Here is a 17,597-nt window from a genome sequence, read left to right on the forward strand (position 1 = left end):
AGAAAGAAAGAAAGAAAGAAAGAAAGAAAGAAAGAAAGAAAGAAAGAAAGAAAGAAAGAAAATAAAAGGGAATGAAGGAAAAACTAAATTTTAAAATTCTTAGTTTAAAAGGATTTCAGTTGAAAGACTTTGAAAGCATATACCTTAGAGGAAAAAGTTGATGGTTTACATTTATATATTACAAATTATATACTTACTTATATTTGTACCAAAAGGAAAAATTAACAGAGAGGTAACAGACTGGAAGAAGATATTTGCAATAGCAAAAGCATTCAAAATGGATATCAGCAAGTAAAAGAAAAAGGACAGGGAAGATAACAGAAAAAAGTAGAAAAAAATTAAAACCATTAAAAAAAAGAGAGAGAGAAAATCTAGTAAAAACAAATAGGTACACAAGTTTTACTAAAATGTCTCTTTGAATATTAAGAGATATGCTGCATTATAGCACATTATTAAAACTTACAGAATGGGACATCTGGCAGTGTTAGAAACCTTCCCACAGCTAATTGTGCAAGATGCAGTAAATTCAATGAAGGCAGAAAAATCAGAGCACTGTGATGATGAAGGCTATTACAAAGAAAATGTGCTACCTTTTGAGTCATATAATGGTATGTATAATATATTATCTAATAGTGTCAATACTTGTGCTAATAAATTATTACTTTTTATGCTCATGGGTTATTATCTTAATCTCAAAATTAAATAGTTTTAAATTGTCACCTTAGACTGTCAATCTCAGTTGTGGAACAAAGAGGATTTTTGTGTTAGCACTTTGAAGTATCTGGTTTAAAATATCAACTTCCATAGCCAGCAATCCAGAGTATTGCAGAATGCATGCTAAAGTAGCACATTTATAAAAGTACCAGGGACCTTGATGACAGACCTTTTAAGAATACATAACTGTATGTAGTGGAGAAAACCAGCAACAATTGGTTCTCAGCCAAGAGAAAATTAGATTAGGAAATTTTCAAGTGAGGACTGAGCGGCTCAAGATGCTTAACACTCCAGTATACTGTCTGCACATTTTAATTACAAATCCAATGATTTAATACAGTCTTTTGTCTTAGGTAACTCTGACTTGTATGCTTTCAGCATACAAATGAGATAAAGAAATGAGATAAAGAAAAATAACATTTTAAAACCAAGTAACACTCCTGATGGAAACCACTGCCAAAAAACAGGAGAATGAGAAAAGCTGAAATCTGTTACCTTATTGTTGTTTTGCTTAAACGGGAGGTATTTGTTTGGAATTGGGGGAAACTGATAAGCACCTGGAGTATGGTGACGCATTTGGCATTCCGTTTGTGTAATCCACTAACCTTTTCAGTGATTAATTTGCCAATCAGTGATCATCTGCAGTAACTTCAACGATAGAGCATTTTACAGACTTCTTTTACTAACAGTGATAAAATTGAATAGCTTGAGCAATGACTCTCAAGATTTATGTATCATAGTATTTTCTGGAATTTGGGGAGAATGGGTATGTATCTAAAACAAAGTAGAAGTAGTGTTCTCACCCATCTAGGGGGCTTTTCTATAGCTAATGAGTGAGATTCTATTGCCCAAGATTGTAAGTGATTTCATGCATATAGTAAGTAATGAATTTAGGCAACAAAAATTGTAATAAAAAAACTTGTATTATAGGCTATTCCTTCCTTTCTTCTGACATTTTTGTATACCTCCTAGACCAACTAATTTTCTACCATTTCCTTTTCTCCCCACAAATTATATCCTGTCCTTTGAAACTCATGATCCAAACTCAACAAATTCCCTTAAATCCTAAACTTCATTTTTGATGTTTCTGTCACTTACTGCTTTTAAGTGAAATTGTTGCCCACCAGCAGCGCTTTCCCTGAGGAGCACACAAACTCAAAGGATTGGTTCTCTCCCATCCCTCAGGTGGTGGAAGTGCTGTCATCAGATCATGATTTCCCCAGTGCAAAAACCCCAAATCCTCTGAGGGTTTGCCATGGGTTATTCAGTACTATCTTCTTGTTTTTGTTATCTTGCACATTCCTAGACCTCTTCTTCTTCCATCTCTCCATCTTTCCACTGCATTATTACCCAATTCATGCTCATACTTTCCCCCATGAGCAGCCCAGATACTATGACCATTTACTTTCTTATATCACCTTTCCTCTTTAATGATTTGAAAAACACACACACACACTGAGGTAGCTGAACAAGGGTGAAAAAAAAAAAAAAAACAAAAAACAAACAAACAAAAAAACATGTGTTTTTGTTTTTTGTTTTTGAGATGGAGTCTCGCTCTGTCACCAGGCTGAAGTGCAGTAGTGCGATCTTGGCTCACTGAAACCTCTGCTTCCCGGGTTCAACTGATTCTCCAGCCTCCTGAGTAGCTGGAATTACAGGCGCCTGCCACCACGCCCAGCTAATTTTTGCATTTTCAGTAGAAACAGGACTTCACCACGTGGGTCAGGATGATCTCAACCCCTTGATCTCATGATCTGCCCATCTCAGCCTCCCAAAGTGCTAGGATTACAGGCACGAGCCATCATGCCTGGCTGTTTTTTGAAGACATGTCAAATTCCTAACAACAACTTTTTTTTTTTTTTTTTTTGAGATGGAGTTTCATTCTTGTTGCCCAGGCTGGAGTGCAATGATGTGATCTTGGCTCACTGCAACCTCCTCCTCCCAAGTTCAAGCGATTTTCCTGCCTCAGCCTCCAGAGTAGCTGGGATTACAGACACGTGCCAGCACACCTGGCTAATTTTTGTATTTTTGTAACAGAGATGGGGTTTCACCATGTTGGTAAGACCATGTTGGTCTCGAACTCCTGACCTCAGATGACAGCCCTCCTCGGCCACCCAAAGTGCTGGGAATACAGGCAAAAGCCACTGCGGCACCCAGCCTATAACAACAAATTTCTAATGGCACTTAATATCTGAAATGCCAATCATACTTCCCCAGTGCATGTGATTTCCCATTCTCCATAAGGGATATTTCACATCTTTCTTCAATTCCAAACCTCTTTCCCATCACAACTCCCTCAGCTGAATATTTCCTAGTTTCTTGAAAAAATGGAAACAATCTGACAGTTGCAAATGTTTGCACTGTCCAGACCTGTCAATTTCTTATACAGCACCTAAACTCATCCCCAGCTGCTGCTTCCTTTGATTTTTGGTTTCCATAACATGATGTTTTTACATTTACCTCAGTGACTTTTCTTCCCAAGTCATCTTCACCAGAACAATATTCTTCTTGAGTAGTTTCACTCAGTAATTCACTTTACACACTAATAATGCTGAAATCCCTGTCTCTCATCCTGACAAGATTACTGTACACTAAGATGCCTTATAATTGCATTCTGCTGGCCAGATTTTATAGTTCATAATTTAAAATATTAACATAATCATAGGTGTTAAACACAGGACACTTAATGATCATTGTTATCCAATCAATATCAGGATTAAAGCTTTGTGAGCATGCCCTAGAAAATGATCTAAACTGATATGTTTTCTGAAATGACAATCTCTTAAAAATTTGACACATTTTACTAGACTTATAGGTATGCAATTTGATGTGACAAGGACTATACCTAAGAGTTAAGTAAATGGACAGTGAAGCCAGACTGTCTGTTGAAATCCTGGTTCTGGCACTAACTAGATCTGAGGTTTGAAGTGAGTTAAGTAACCTCTCAGAAACCTCAAAGGATTATTGCAAAGATTCAATAAAGTACCACATGTAAAGAATTTAGAACAGTGCCTAGCACACAGTAAAATGTCAATAAACTAACAATTCTTATTATTTGGCACACATTTTCCAAATAGACACAATATTTAAAATTCAAGTTCATGTTTAATCAGGTGCAGTGATTACAGTTGATATGAGGGCAGAACCAGGGAGCACCTATCTTTTATTTCAGAATCTATGACTATGTTTTGAGTATGTGACTCAAAATACAATGGAATGTTTAACTTCAATGCCTCACAAAGTTTCACTTTATCTCCAAGAAGCTTTAAAAAGAGGCTGGTTTGAACATGGAGGCCCCAAGTCTTTCAGTCTAACATCACTTATTCAAGCTTTCGCACAAAAAAATTTTTAAGTCAGCAAATTTTGGTCAATTTTCATACAAAATTATATGTATTAATACATATAATCATCATACTAAATAAAGCCCTCAATTTAAAATAAGTTGTGTTATTTTAAAGAAAGCTATGTTAGGAAAAAAAAAAAATGTATTCCTAGTTGGTTTTTGTTATAGCATCCAAGGCAAACTCCTAAAAACCACAAGATTATATTATCAAAGAGATTTCATGTGTATTTCACTTAGCCTTTAGAAGAAATTGTATTTTCTGCTTAAGACGTTTAAGAACTTTGACTTTAAGTAGTAACTAAGTGGTTAAAAATTGGCTTATATATTTTTAAAAAATTATGTTCATTTTTCTTAAAACTGGATTCAAACAAACAAAAAAAGACATGTTCAGAAATAATTAGAAAGAGATTTATTTGATATAATTCCAGACAATAGTATCCTAAAATATGGCACCTTCAGATTTGAGAAAACAGCAAAAGTAGGAAGGTCTCTTTGACATTCCCCTCACCCTTCTCTGAAACAGATCATAAAAGAATTCTCTGACCTTTCTCTCTGAAGTAGATCATAAGACCCTTACCCCAGAGATACCTGCCCTATACCTAGAGGAAAGGAACATTTTTATACTCTAAGACATAGAGACACCCACAATAATCTGAGAATAAACAGGCCTTGCTAAATTCTCCTCAGTTTATTAACATTGAATCATAACCTGTGTCTTCCAATTGTATTTCTCCACATCTATCCACTTCTTCATCAAACTTATTTAAAAAAATTCCCAAGTTTAACTGTGTTCCTTGAGTCTCCATTTCTGAAAGCTCTAATAACATGTAAAACTTGTATTAAATTAATTTGTATGCATCTATCTTGTTAATCTTTAGTCATAGGAATCTCAACCATGAACCTAGTAATGGGTGAGAAAAGAAATTTTTTCTCCCCTATTTAATCAAATACTTTATTTTGGAATGTACATTTCCAAATCCTATTTCTTGTGTAGTTGTTTAGGAGCTGAAACTGCACTGAAATAAATAAGCTAAAAAGTTTATGAAGTCATTTTAGGATATTTTTTAGTTTTACCTATAGCACATGAGATTCAGTTTTACAAGTTGGAACTAAATATCATTAAAGATAAGTACTCGGTTTTGAACTTTTATTCTAAAGTTTAAAATCCAAGGTAAATAAATAGCAATTACCTTTTAAAAGTGAATACAAAAGATAAAAAGAGTAAGTTTTAAAAATTTTATCCCCGAATCACAAGTGGATTATTTCACTAATATTTTAATGATATAAATAAGAGCAATTCAACATTAGAGTGAGTTCTACCTCATAAAGAATTTGCAGACAGATAAATTACAATAATTAAATGTTCCCATTTTCATAAGACTTCATTAAATTTTCATTATGTAGATATAGCCACAGTAGTATATTAACAATAGAATATTAGACTTGATTTTTTAAAAACTGTTTCATAGCTTAAAAATATAGAAGGATAATCCTTTCAGGGAAATGACATTCTTATATTGTTCTTTCACAAATATGTTTTCGGACATAACATAGGGTGAGATATTTTTAAGATAAAACGTTTTTATAAGAGTACTATGTATTCATCATACTAGCTTCTGAAAACTCAAGAGTGAAATGGTGTAATAAAAAATAAATATTTGTTCTTTGTACCTGATTCCTGGCACAGAGCTCCTAAAAGCCCTTGAAATCTCCCATGTGCCTTCTGCAAACTAATGAGATGACTAGGTGTGTTGAGGGGGAAGGTGTGTGGCAAGGCGATGGCAGGAGGCAAGATAGCTTCAGCATGGTGCCTCGTTCCCAGAAGGATCAAGCTAACATTAAAAAGGCCAAATGTTCAGCCTCCTCTTCCCCTCACTGGGGAAAAAAGAGGGGCTGGAGATAGAGTAGCCAATGTTTAATCAATCATGCCTATGTGATAAAACCTCCATAAAAAATTCCAAAGAATGGATTTCGAGAAGCTTCTAGGGTGGTGAAGAACATCCACATGCCTGGGAGGGTGGTTTCTTGAAAAGGGCATGAAAATTATGCCTTCTCCTCCATACCTTGCCCTTGTGTCTCTTCCATTTGGCTGTTTCTGAGTTATATCCTTTATAATAAAGCTGTACTTAGAAGTACAGCACTTTTCTAAGTTAAGAATTGTTCTAGTAAATTATCAAATTTGAAGGATGGTTGTGGGGACTCCTGAATTTGTAGTTGCCTGATCAAAATGTGGGTATCCTGGGCACTCCACTGGCACCTGGTGCCTAAAGTGGGGGCAGTCTCGAGGGACAGAGCTGTTAACCTGTAGGATCTGCACTAACCCTGGGAGTTAGTTTCAAAACTGAATTGCATTGTTGGACACCAGTTGATGCTGGAGCACTGGTTGGTGTGTGAAAAAAGGACACGTATTTGGTTGAGAAGAGGTGTCAGAAAACACCTTGCAAGTGCATAAAAAAGAAAATTTTAAATTATGCATAATCCTTACACTAAAACATTACCATTATTAACTTTAGTACATTTCCATTTAGTCTCCTTTTTCTCTACGTATAACCATTTATTTCTGACAAATAACAATGAGTGTTCATTTAGTGTCCAAAAAGGTATATTACACACAGCTATTTTATAAAGTACACTTCATAAAATTTTATAATATATAACACTATATTTTATTTTTAGAAAGACAGTTAAATAAAAAATTATAAGGTATCAAAATGAGTGCCTTATTATTGCTTGAAGGAAATGAATTGTGTTGCTTAGGTAATTTTCATTGATGAATACTTTTTCTCCAAAACATGTGATTTATTTAGTTTCTTAAATTCATGAAATTACACAACAAAGTTACTAAATGTGTTTGACATCTAACTGATTTTTATTTGTTAATAAAGCCTTTGGACAGTTGCATTTTCTAGAAAGCATATACAGTCATGTGTCATTTAACAATGGGAATACATTCTGAGAAATGTGTCCTTAGGCGATTTCATAGTAGTGTGATTATAGAGTGTTCTTACACAAACTTAAAGGATTTAGCCTACCACACATCTAGGCTATATGGTAATGCTTATTGCTCCTAGGCTATAAACTTGTATAGCATGTTACTGTGCTGAATGCTGTAGGTAATGGTAACACAGAAGTATTTGTATACCTAAACAAATGTAAACGTAAAAAAGGTACAGGAAACAAATGGTATTACAATCTTATGAGATCCCCATCATATATGCGATTGTCATTGGCTAAACTGTCATTTCGCAGTGCATTACTGTGTGTGTGGATATGTGTGTATATATTTCGATTATATATAAGCATACATATGTATGCTTGTACATATATACAGACACACACATGCATATATACATATAGATATAAATAGATTTTATAATTGGAATATTAATTTATAACCTGTACAGATATTACTATATATTAATATCAAGGGGAAAAATAGAAGATTAAAACTTCATAATAATGTTATATTTGTCAATATTACATAATTTTTTTTTAGGTAAATAAATGTTTTTCAACACACTGAATACTTATGAATCATGATAATTTATTGCATTATTTTAAAAGAAAATATCTACTGGTCAATAGGTTAGCAGGTCTCAGTCATAATTTTATCACATAAAGAAATAATGGTATTGTCTGCATCCTTCTTATCTAAGATCAGCCTTCACTTGTATACTGTATCCCATACTCTTTTGCCTACTCAAGTGTAGACGCCAGATCCCATACAATTTCCTCTCTCTTTCCGATATCAACTAATTCTGTATTCTTACCAAATTAAAAGGAAAAGACTGTAACATATCTCATGCTTAAAAACAAACCAATTATTATCAACAACAGCAACCTCCTGAACCTAAGATCTCTGTCCACTACTACATTTCTCAGCTCTTGTTTACAGCAAAAGACTTGAAAAGATTGTCTTTACATGTGATTTTTAACTCCTCCCCTCCCATTCTCCCTTCACTCTATTCTAATAAATCTTCATCAACCACTCTGTCAAGCAGCCTTTGTCAAGTTCACCAAAGATCTCCATGTTGCTAAATTCAGTAGTCAAGTGTAAGTTCCCATCTTATTTGAAAAGCTAGATTCACCTAGATTCCCATCTTATTTGAAAAGCTAGATTCCAGGATCTATAGATTTCTTCCTATCTCACTGGCTACTCCTCCTCAATCCACTTTGCAGGTTCTACACTTCTTCTAAGATCTCTAAAAGTCAGAGTGTCCCAGGGTTACAGTCCCTAGTTGTCTTATTTTCAGTGTCTACCCTCAATCTCAGTATCTTACCTACTATCATGGGTTTAAAATAAAATCAACCCTGACCCTTTCTCCCAAGGTTGTCTAGGTTTGAGGAGTGGCCAAGGGGTGGCAGGTTGGGAGAGGTAGAAAAACCTTGGATGTGTGGGGCCGAGTGTGCACATACCTCTGCATGAGGCCTCACATGTGGTATCTAGCTGGAGGCAGCTAGATAGAGAAGGAAGACAGGCGGTGAGCCAGGAGCCATATCCTGGCATGGAACTCTAAGACATCAAAGGATTCTAAACTCACACTTGATCTTCCAAGTGTTTTTGAAGGTGTATCTATCACAAGAAGAGGTTAGGAGATATGTCCTCTTGCCCTGAGCTCTGCGAATGTTGAGACCGTCCTGTTCCCACAGCCCCTTTGCCAGACCTTTGCTTTTCCAGATTCCCTTCTAGCCAGGAGTGGTCATATGATTCAGACATGTGATGCCAGCAAGGGGCTTCTGAGGAATATTTTACACCCTGAACATGGGAGAGAAGCCCATGAGGAAAGGCTCATGAGGAGAATCCCTTCTCTTATCTCTTCTTTCCTGCTTTTGAATGCAACCAAGAAAGGATATAATAATGCTTGGAGCCGAAGAAGTCATCCTTGGACCATAAGATGACACACTGCATGACAACAGTCAACATTCCAAGGATGATGTAAGAACTTTGGTCCTTGTTGACATTATTGAGCTTTTGAACGAACTCTAGAACACTTACCTCTGAATTTCAAGTTTCATACATCATCAGTGTCACTATAATTTAGGACACCATACTGGTCAGCATTTGATACTTCCAGTAGTGGCCATTCTAACAGAAACATACTTTTTAGTGACTAGTGAGAGAAAACAGTTTGGCTGGAAAATCACCATTTCAAATTGTTTACAATATCTCTATGCCTCTTTCACTGTTGTATTTTTTTCAAATCATCTCACTTTTATTTTCTTAATGTTTTAAAAGGAAATAAATAACTGCCATAAATTTTAGAAAACCAGGATAATTTGCTATTATAGAAAATAATAGATATATAAAGTGAAATCAATACTGAAAATAAATAAAACATGAGTAACACTAAAAGCAAAAAAAAAAAAAATCTATACATTGATGATTCCAAATTGTATCTTCAGCTTTCACTACTCCAACTTCCAACTCAGCATCTGCACTGAGATATTCAGCAAGTTATCTTACAATAAATAAATAAATAAATAAATAAATAAATAAATAAATAAATAAATCTGTTCAACCCCTAAAAGTGATCCCTCCACAGTTTTCCACATTTCAGTAATAACCATTCACTGTTCTAGTACCTCAAGCCAAAAACCTTGGAGTCACACTCCACTCCGTTCTCTTAGAATCTACATAAAAATGTAGGCTGGGCTGGGTGGCTCAGGTACTTTGGGAGGCCAAAGCAGGAGGATCACCTAAGGTCAGGAATTCGAGACCAGCCTGGCCAACATGGTGAAACCCCATCTGTACTAAAAGTACAAAAAATTAGCTGGGCATGCTGGCACATGTGTGTACTCCTGGCTACTTGGGAGGCTGAGACAGGAGAATCCTTTTAACCCGGGAGATGGATGTTGCGGTGAGCTGAGATCACGCCACTGCAGTCACTCCAGCCTGGGCAAAACTCCTTCTCAAAAAAAAAAAAAAAAAAAAAAAATATATATATATATATATATATATATATATATAATATGGATATATAATGTATGTATATATAATAAATAAAAACTAGCTAATTCTGTAAACTCCATCTTTGAAACATATCCACAATTTTCATATTTCTCATTTGTTGAATAAATTAATAAATAAGGATAAAATCAAATCAAAGTTCATACATTAAAATTAAAATCAAAATATATGAATAATATGGAACACAAAAGTTTATTATTATAACTATTCTCAGATTTATTCTACTCTTATGAAATCTTACTCTTCACCATTTGGGGGAAAAACTACAGTCTTATGAATAGCTAGTTTAGATTAATTCAGATTTTTAAGAATTTCCTTAGACTAACTGCACATTTCTTGTGGGATATAAAGATAATCTCAGTCTAAGCCCTATATAAAGAACAGAGAACCTGCTAATTTTTATGTTTTCATTATGAAGAAGACATTTTCCCCTTAGATAGGTTTTTAGACTTTCTCATCCTTAGATAGCACATGACTCTCCTATATCTGATAGAAACCTAATTATTTTGGGGAAAAGTGAAACTATAATTTGACCTCAAGGTATAATGGAAAACAATTCCAGTGTGCCTATGGCAGTCATCCTTCAAACCAGTTTTCTCAAATGTGAGCTTCCAGTCGACAAAATATGTTAAATACACTTATTCATAAACCCTGATTCATAGGAAGATCATATGGGAATTTTAATGCATTTTAAAGAAAAGCCTAAAAAGAGAGCAGTCCTTTTACACTTCAGAAAACTTAAAACTATAGCCTAAAATAAAGGATACAGTGAGACTGACAATAACACTTGCAGAATGCACAGCTTTTTGAATCAGTGACTAAAATTCAGTTTTCAAAGACGTGATTGCTAAATGCATTTAAATGCTAAAATTAAGGCAATCAGCAAAGGACCCACTATTACCTTAGAAAAGTCTCAACTTGTCTGAAGCAAGTCTAGTAGTGTCATTAAAAAATACACAAAGCTCCACACAATGTTGTTTGGATTGTACTACTCTTTAAATACACTTGGATCGCTTATTACATCGCTATGGTGATTTCTAGTAATGTTTAAACATAGATCAAAGAAATAGAGGAAGACAGAAAAAATGGGATAACAGACAAATTATATTATCTTTCAGAATTATCTTTAAAAATGATTCTATCTTATTACAATGAATAAAATAAATTTATTATTAGTTCTAGCTAATTCTTAAAACTAAAGTGTTCATAGTATACATGGGCATTCAGGAGTATATTTGGTTTTTAAAATTTGGGAAAATACATCTTCAGTATAGCATGTTGACCTAATAATCTTTTTACAAAACGGGTAACAGTTTTTACACATACTATCTCTAAATAGTTAAAATAATTAGAAATCTGTAAAATCTTGATTTTAATTGAATAGCTTTGATGGTGAAAGATACACCATGAATAAAATCAGTTGTATAGAGATATAAGCTAATATTTTTAAGTTTGCATAGATGATTGAGCTTCCTTCTTAAAAATAAAAATCAGTATATCAATATTTTTATCAGTAACTAGTATTTTGAGAATAAGAAAGTTCTAAAAATAATTTCCTCAAAACTCATCCAGAAAACTCTGCAATTGATGAAATTTTTACTACACAACTCAGAACTAGATTTACTGTTCTCATAAAGGCTTAAACTTTTAAGTTATTGTTTTGACTATGGTATAGAGATGAGATAATTTTAGAAAGTAGGCTATATATATTTATTATTTTTAACATATTAAGATGAAAGTTTTCACAAGTATATACATTATATTAATATGAAATTGAAAAATTAAAGCATTAAAATATTTTTGCGATATTGTTGTATTTTTCAGGAACATGTTCATTTGGTTTTCTGCCTTTACTTTTTTAAACTTCAACCACAAAGTACTAATATAATACTAATCAAGCTGAATGTAATGCTGACTTAATTGTTTTTACTAACATTTAGACACATGTTTCTCAAAGTAAAGGTTACCTTCTTAAGAAATATAATAAGTTATTATGGGTACTGGTAAGGTATTTTGCTATTCATCCCTGAAGCTATTCAGAAGCCTTCTTAGATTTCTTAGCATATGGCAGGTGTCCAACCTCACTGAGAATACTTTTTTTTTTCTTCCAGAACTAAGAACAGAACTAGCTATTTATTAATCAAATGAGCATTCCACCCCTGGAGCCAATTTTTTCATAATAGGATAAGTTTGGCTTAAAAAAAGAAAGGATCATATCAAGCATAGTTCTTCATGATGCCATATGGTAAACAAAGCCAGTCAAATTCTAACGGGATTTTGATAGAGGCTGAGCAAAGCTTCACCATTAAAAACACAAGGAACCAAAGGCAGCAGGGCATTTCCATACAGAGTGGTTAAAAATACTCAAACCATCCTGTATGGGCAACAAATTATATGCTGTATTCTTTACATATGTGATTACATGTAATTATCACAAAGCTTTATGAAATAGGCATAAGTATTCCAAATTCAGAGGAGAAAGTAAGACCCAGACCTCTGATGTAACTTGCCAAGGTCTTGTAAACACTATAGCACTGAAGAGAAATTCAAACCCAACTAAGTTTGACACTCAAGTTATTACTCCCCTTGACCATTATGTCTTCCTTGACAATTAGAGGCTAGGGAAGAAGAAAGGAAAGTAAAAGTTATATCTTTAAACAAATACTTGTTTAAACCATCTGACAGAGTCTTTGCCAACCTATCACTCATATAAAACCTAAGGAGAGAGACCAGAAATCAGAAAACATGACCTGGTGAAATCCTAAGTCTTTATGCAGAAGTCCGTTGATGAGAAATGTGACATTGTGCATACAATGTAGTCTAATTAAAAACAGTTACATTTGTTTTACAAGAAAACTTTCCAGAGTATAACTTTATAGGTTATTGTGATTAGCATTTACTTCAAATGTATAATCAAATTATATAGATTTTATTGTTTTTCTGTTGGAAGAAAAGATAATGACATCAACTACTTTTATGCAGCTACTGTTAAATTTTCAATAAATACAATAGCTGAAAATGTGAAAAAAAAAAAAAAAAAAAAAAAAAAAAAAGAAGTCCATTGATGAGAAGGGGCAAAGGGACAGATACAGAAAAGCAAAGCCTGGTAGATTCTGTGTTCCCTTCACATAGGCACCAATGTTCTTTTCTACATCTTAAAACGACCACTATTTCATTTTTTCTTCAAAATAACTAGAGATGTTATTAAACAAATTATTTTTAAATACAGTTGTTAATTAATATTTTTCAATAACAGAAATGGGTGATTAGAGAAACTATCCATTTTTATTTTGAAGATAAATGTCAAGAGAGTTCTAAAGACTCCTCACAAATTAAAGTTTCACATGTCATAGTACTTCAGCCATACTGTAAGTTAATTTTGTGCTGGCAACAATTCAATAATAGTTTTATTCATATTTACATATACTATTTTTTAATTAGTTTAGAGTTTTGCTATGATAGTTGTAAGCATTGATTTTGACCTGTCAGAAACTCAATAAGAAAATTCAAATGATTGGAATTCTTTCCTCTAACTATAATTACCTATTTGAATGAAAAAGAGACAAAGGACAAGTAAGCAAGCAGCAAATAATACAGACAAGTATTATTTAATTTTAATTACTTTTTTAGTTAAATCCAAGAATTGGCATACCTCAGTTCCCTTGTAATCATATTACCTATATTACTTCACTCTAGTTTTTCTTATTTTTTCCAGAGAATTCATTAATATAGTAACAAGCCAACTAATTAAATGTTCTCTATTAACATCAAAAGGGGTTTTCTATGATGACTTGCAGTAAATTTAGAATTTAAAAAAGTTAATTTTTAAGATAATACAATAATAATTCGATTAATTAGGATAAATAGGAGTCAGCCAGTCATAGTGCTAGGGAAATGAAAGTCAGTAGAGAAACAGCAGAGGTAAGATCTGAGGCAAAAGAGAGCATATCTAGAATAGTCAGAGGGCCAAAATGCATAAAATGAAGCTGAAGAAAGAAAAGGGCAACTAGATCAGGGAGGTTTAATGGGCCTTGGCAGGAAGTCTGACCTTTAGTTAAGAGTAATGGGCTCTTTTTGAAGAGTTTTACCCCAGAGTGTTGTATGAATGGTTTTAAGTTTTTCAAGAGATCTCTCTAGATGGTGAAGGCTGGGGCAAGAATTGATGTGGGTAGAGAAGTTAGGAGACCACTGCAGTGATTCTGAAGATGATAGTGGCTTAAAGAAAACAGTGCCAGTGAATATGGGGAGAAGCAAACACATTTTAGATAAAGGAGATATATGTGTGTGAAAGAACGTGTATAATCAAAGCAATGAATACTTGGTAACTGAATGAATGACTTGTTTTAGAAAGACAATGACTTCTAAGGGGCCTTACGTGGTGATTTTTTTATTCTTAATACATTGAACAAGGGGACCGACCTGTCTTGTTCACCATTTTACAAAAATTTTTGAAAAATGCAAGTAAACATTAACTTTTATGCTTTCCCCAATATACTAAAAAAAAGTTTTCCAGATAAATGATGCTTATATCTTCACATTTCCTATACCATTTTGAATACATATTATACAGAACTTTATTCTTGTTAAAAAAAAAAAAAGCCAGATTTTCAGTTTTAGTTAATGTTCAACATCATTATTACTCTTCTTAACTCCTTTTTTCCTTATCAATTATGCCCTGCTAATTTCTTTACAACCACTTCTTAAACAGTTAATATAATGTATTTTAAATAAAATGAAATTTTCTTCAGATTCTGGAAAAGATTAAGGAATATTTTCTGGAGATATCTTTCTCGTTGTTTTTCTTCAACATGTTCCATTATCTTGCCAAAATCTATCTTTCCTACCTCACTGAGGAGACTAGGCAGAAATCCCTCAATTCACTGCGCTACCCCAGTTCCACCAACATATCTGCATCACACCTATCATTATTTATTCCATTCAGTCTCAGTGGAAATGGATCCTCCTGCCTGGCTTCTTTTAGCTTACTGGACAAATGTCCTTCCTGAAATCCAATGTAGAGGAATTGCTCTACCACTATTCTGGATCACATTCTCTACACAACCTCACATCACAACTATAATAGTAATTCTCCTTTCCTATATTCTTAATTTCTCTATCACTGGTTCTTTTCCATCAATATATCCATATTCATAATTCTTTCAACTTAAAACCATCCTAGGCCAGGTGCAGTGGCTCATGCCTGTAATCCTAGCACTTTGGGAGGCTGAGACAGAAGGATAGCTTAAAGCCAGGAGTTCGAGACCAGCCTGGGTAACATCATGAAACCCCATCATTATTAAACAACAACAATAACAACAACAAAAATTAGCCAGGCATGATGGTGCATGTCTCTGGTTCCAGCTACTAGGAATGCTGAGGTGGGAGGATATCTTGAGCCCAGGAGGTTTAGGCTGCAGTGGGCTTTGATGGCACTACTGCACTTCAAACTGGGCAACAGAGCAAGACTCTACCTCTTGAAACAATAAATAAATAAATAAAAATAAAAACAAAGAAAAAAAAGCCATCCTCTATACCTCTTCTAACAACTATCCAATTTCTCTCCTTCATTTACTAAATTTTTTAAAAAGTATCATCAAAGGTTTATGTTCTTCTGCCCATTTAATGGTTAGGTATATTTCATTATTATATCCATTTCAAAGAGAGGAAGACTCAAGAAAATTAAGTACTTTCCAAAGAATGTAATCTAGAAGGCAGTTTAGACATAATTGAATTTAAGATATTTTCATTTAAGGCTTTATTTGCTTTGTAATATAAAACTTGATGCTACTAATGCCACTAAATATAATTATTGATTTTTTCATGTTTAATTATTTTTCCAAACAGTAATATCATAAAAATTCATCCATATTACATAAAGAAATACATATGAACATTATACAAACAAATTGATTTTTAAAATATGTGACATTACTAAATACAAATCATAAAGTTAAAAGTAAGCAAAGGCTTTACCTTTTGTTGAATTAGACAAAAAAGTTAAAAAGAAAAAAAAATTACCTAAAAAGTATACTTGAAATATAGGACAAAGAATGATCCTTCTTGCCAATTTATAACCTAGTGTTACATAAATGTTAAAGTCTTATTCCCTTATTTCTGCTAGTATTTAAATATATAATATAAATAATAAATAAAGTATTACTTGTGTTTTATTTTATACTACAAAGTAGGTACAAAGATGTAATTTGTGTTATAGTGGGTAAAAGTACAATATGATAAATATATTTTATGTGCCTAAATTGAATATGTGCCAAATTCAATTTCATCAGGAGCAAATAGTCTAAGAAACCAACACTGTACTTCAGAAGGACAGTTTAATTGTACATAATTAAACAATATGATGACTACTATCTCAACTAAGTAATATTGAGAATTACAAAAGGCTATCACTCATTGTAGATAATTTCTATTTTGAACCACTATGTTTTAATTTTTCTAATTCCTTGGTTATCCTTTTTATTTAATGTCGATAAATAATTCCGTCAACAAAATTAACTACTTAATGTCAATACACCTTAGGCACTCAAGTCTTTAATATATTACTTTATTCTGTAAATATTCATTGAGGGTCTACTATGGGCCAGGAACTGTCAGGCATTGCATGTAGAAAGATGGAAATGGGTGACATAATTGCTATCTGAGGTAGTTCAAGGAGAATGTCAGTAGCACAGAAAAGTCACAGATTACCTCATGAAACTTCTGAAAATACATTCATTTAAATAAAAGCATTTAACAAATATAACACTAGCATAAGCAAATTATATGAAAATGCAATTCAATATATATCTTAATAACTAATATGTACCTAAATATTACTATCTTTCTAAAATATGATACATTCCAAAGAAACAAGATTTTTTTTTTTGTTATATCAAGGATTGCAACTATTCTTCTTTTCAGAAAATGTAAATCAGCTACTTTTTTTTGCCCATATAAAGTACTACTACTGTTGAAAAGTAATGTGAATGTTTTCATATTTCTGCATGGCAGAACTTTCTGAACATACAAAAGTAGATCTTGGGTTAAAGAACAAACTTTCAAACTTGACAGATGATTAAATAGATAAAGACTTCTGGAGAGATTTAACTTTAGCTTCCAGAAGGTTAAGTGTTAATATTTCAAGGGGAGGTAAAACGTAGAGCCATATTTTTATATTACAAAGTATCTGTTTACATTAGGAAGGTTTCTTTATCTCTGTCAGAAGATGGCAGCCATGTAACAGCTCTTATATAAATGCCCAGATTCATAATTCCAGGGTTCCTCTTCTGTGATGTAAAATTCCCCTTTTGGTACTTGTAGGTACCATCATCTGGCTCTCATCACATTGCTCTGGAGTGAGAGATGGAGTGTGAGGAAGTGATGTGGTAATTGCTCTAAGAAACAATAACCTGGCCGGGCATGGTGGCTCACACCTGTAATTCCAGCACTTTGGGAGGCTGAGGCAGGTGGATCATCTGAGGTCAGGAGTTTGGGACCAGTCTGGCCAACATGGTGAAACCCTGTCTCTACTAAAAATACAAAAAATTAGCTGGGCGTCGTGGCAGGAGCCTGTGG

At 33.4% G+C, this 17,597-nt stretch overlaps 1 protein-coding gene across 7 annotated transcripts in view; it reads right to left on the bottom strand.

Moving 5' to 3' along the window:
- ADGRL3 (adhesion G protein-coupled receptor L3) overlaps positions 1-17,597 on the bottom strand; it is a 902,055-nt gene that overhangs the window by 62,765 nt on the left and 821,693 nt on the right. The gene's annotated exons all lie outside the window — the stretch shown is intronic.

Source organism: Piliocolobus tephrosceles, chromosome 3, assembly GCF_002776525.5.
Source record: "Piliocolobus tephrosceles isolate RC106 chromosome 3, ASM277652v3, whole genome shotgun sequence".
Lineage (NCBI taxonomy): Eukaryota > Metazoa > Chordata > Mammalia > Primates > Cercopithecidae > Piliocolobus > Piliocolobus tephrosceles.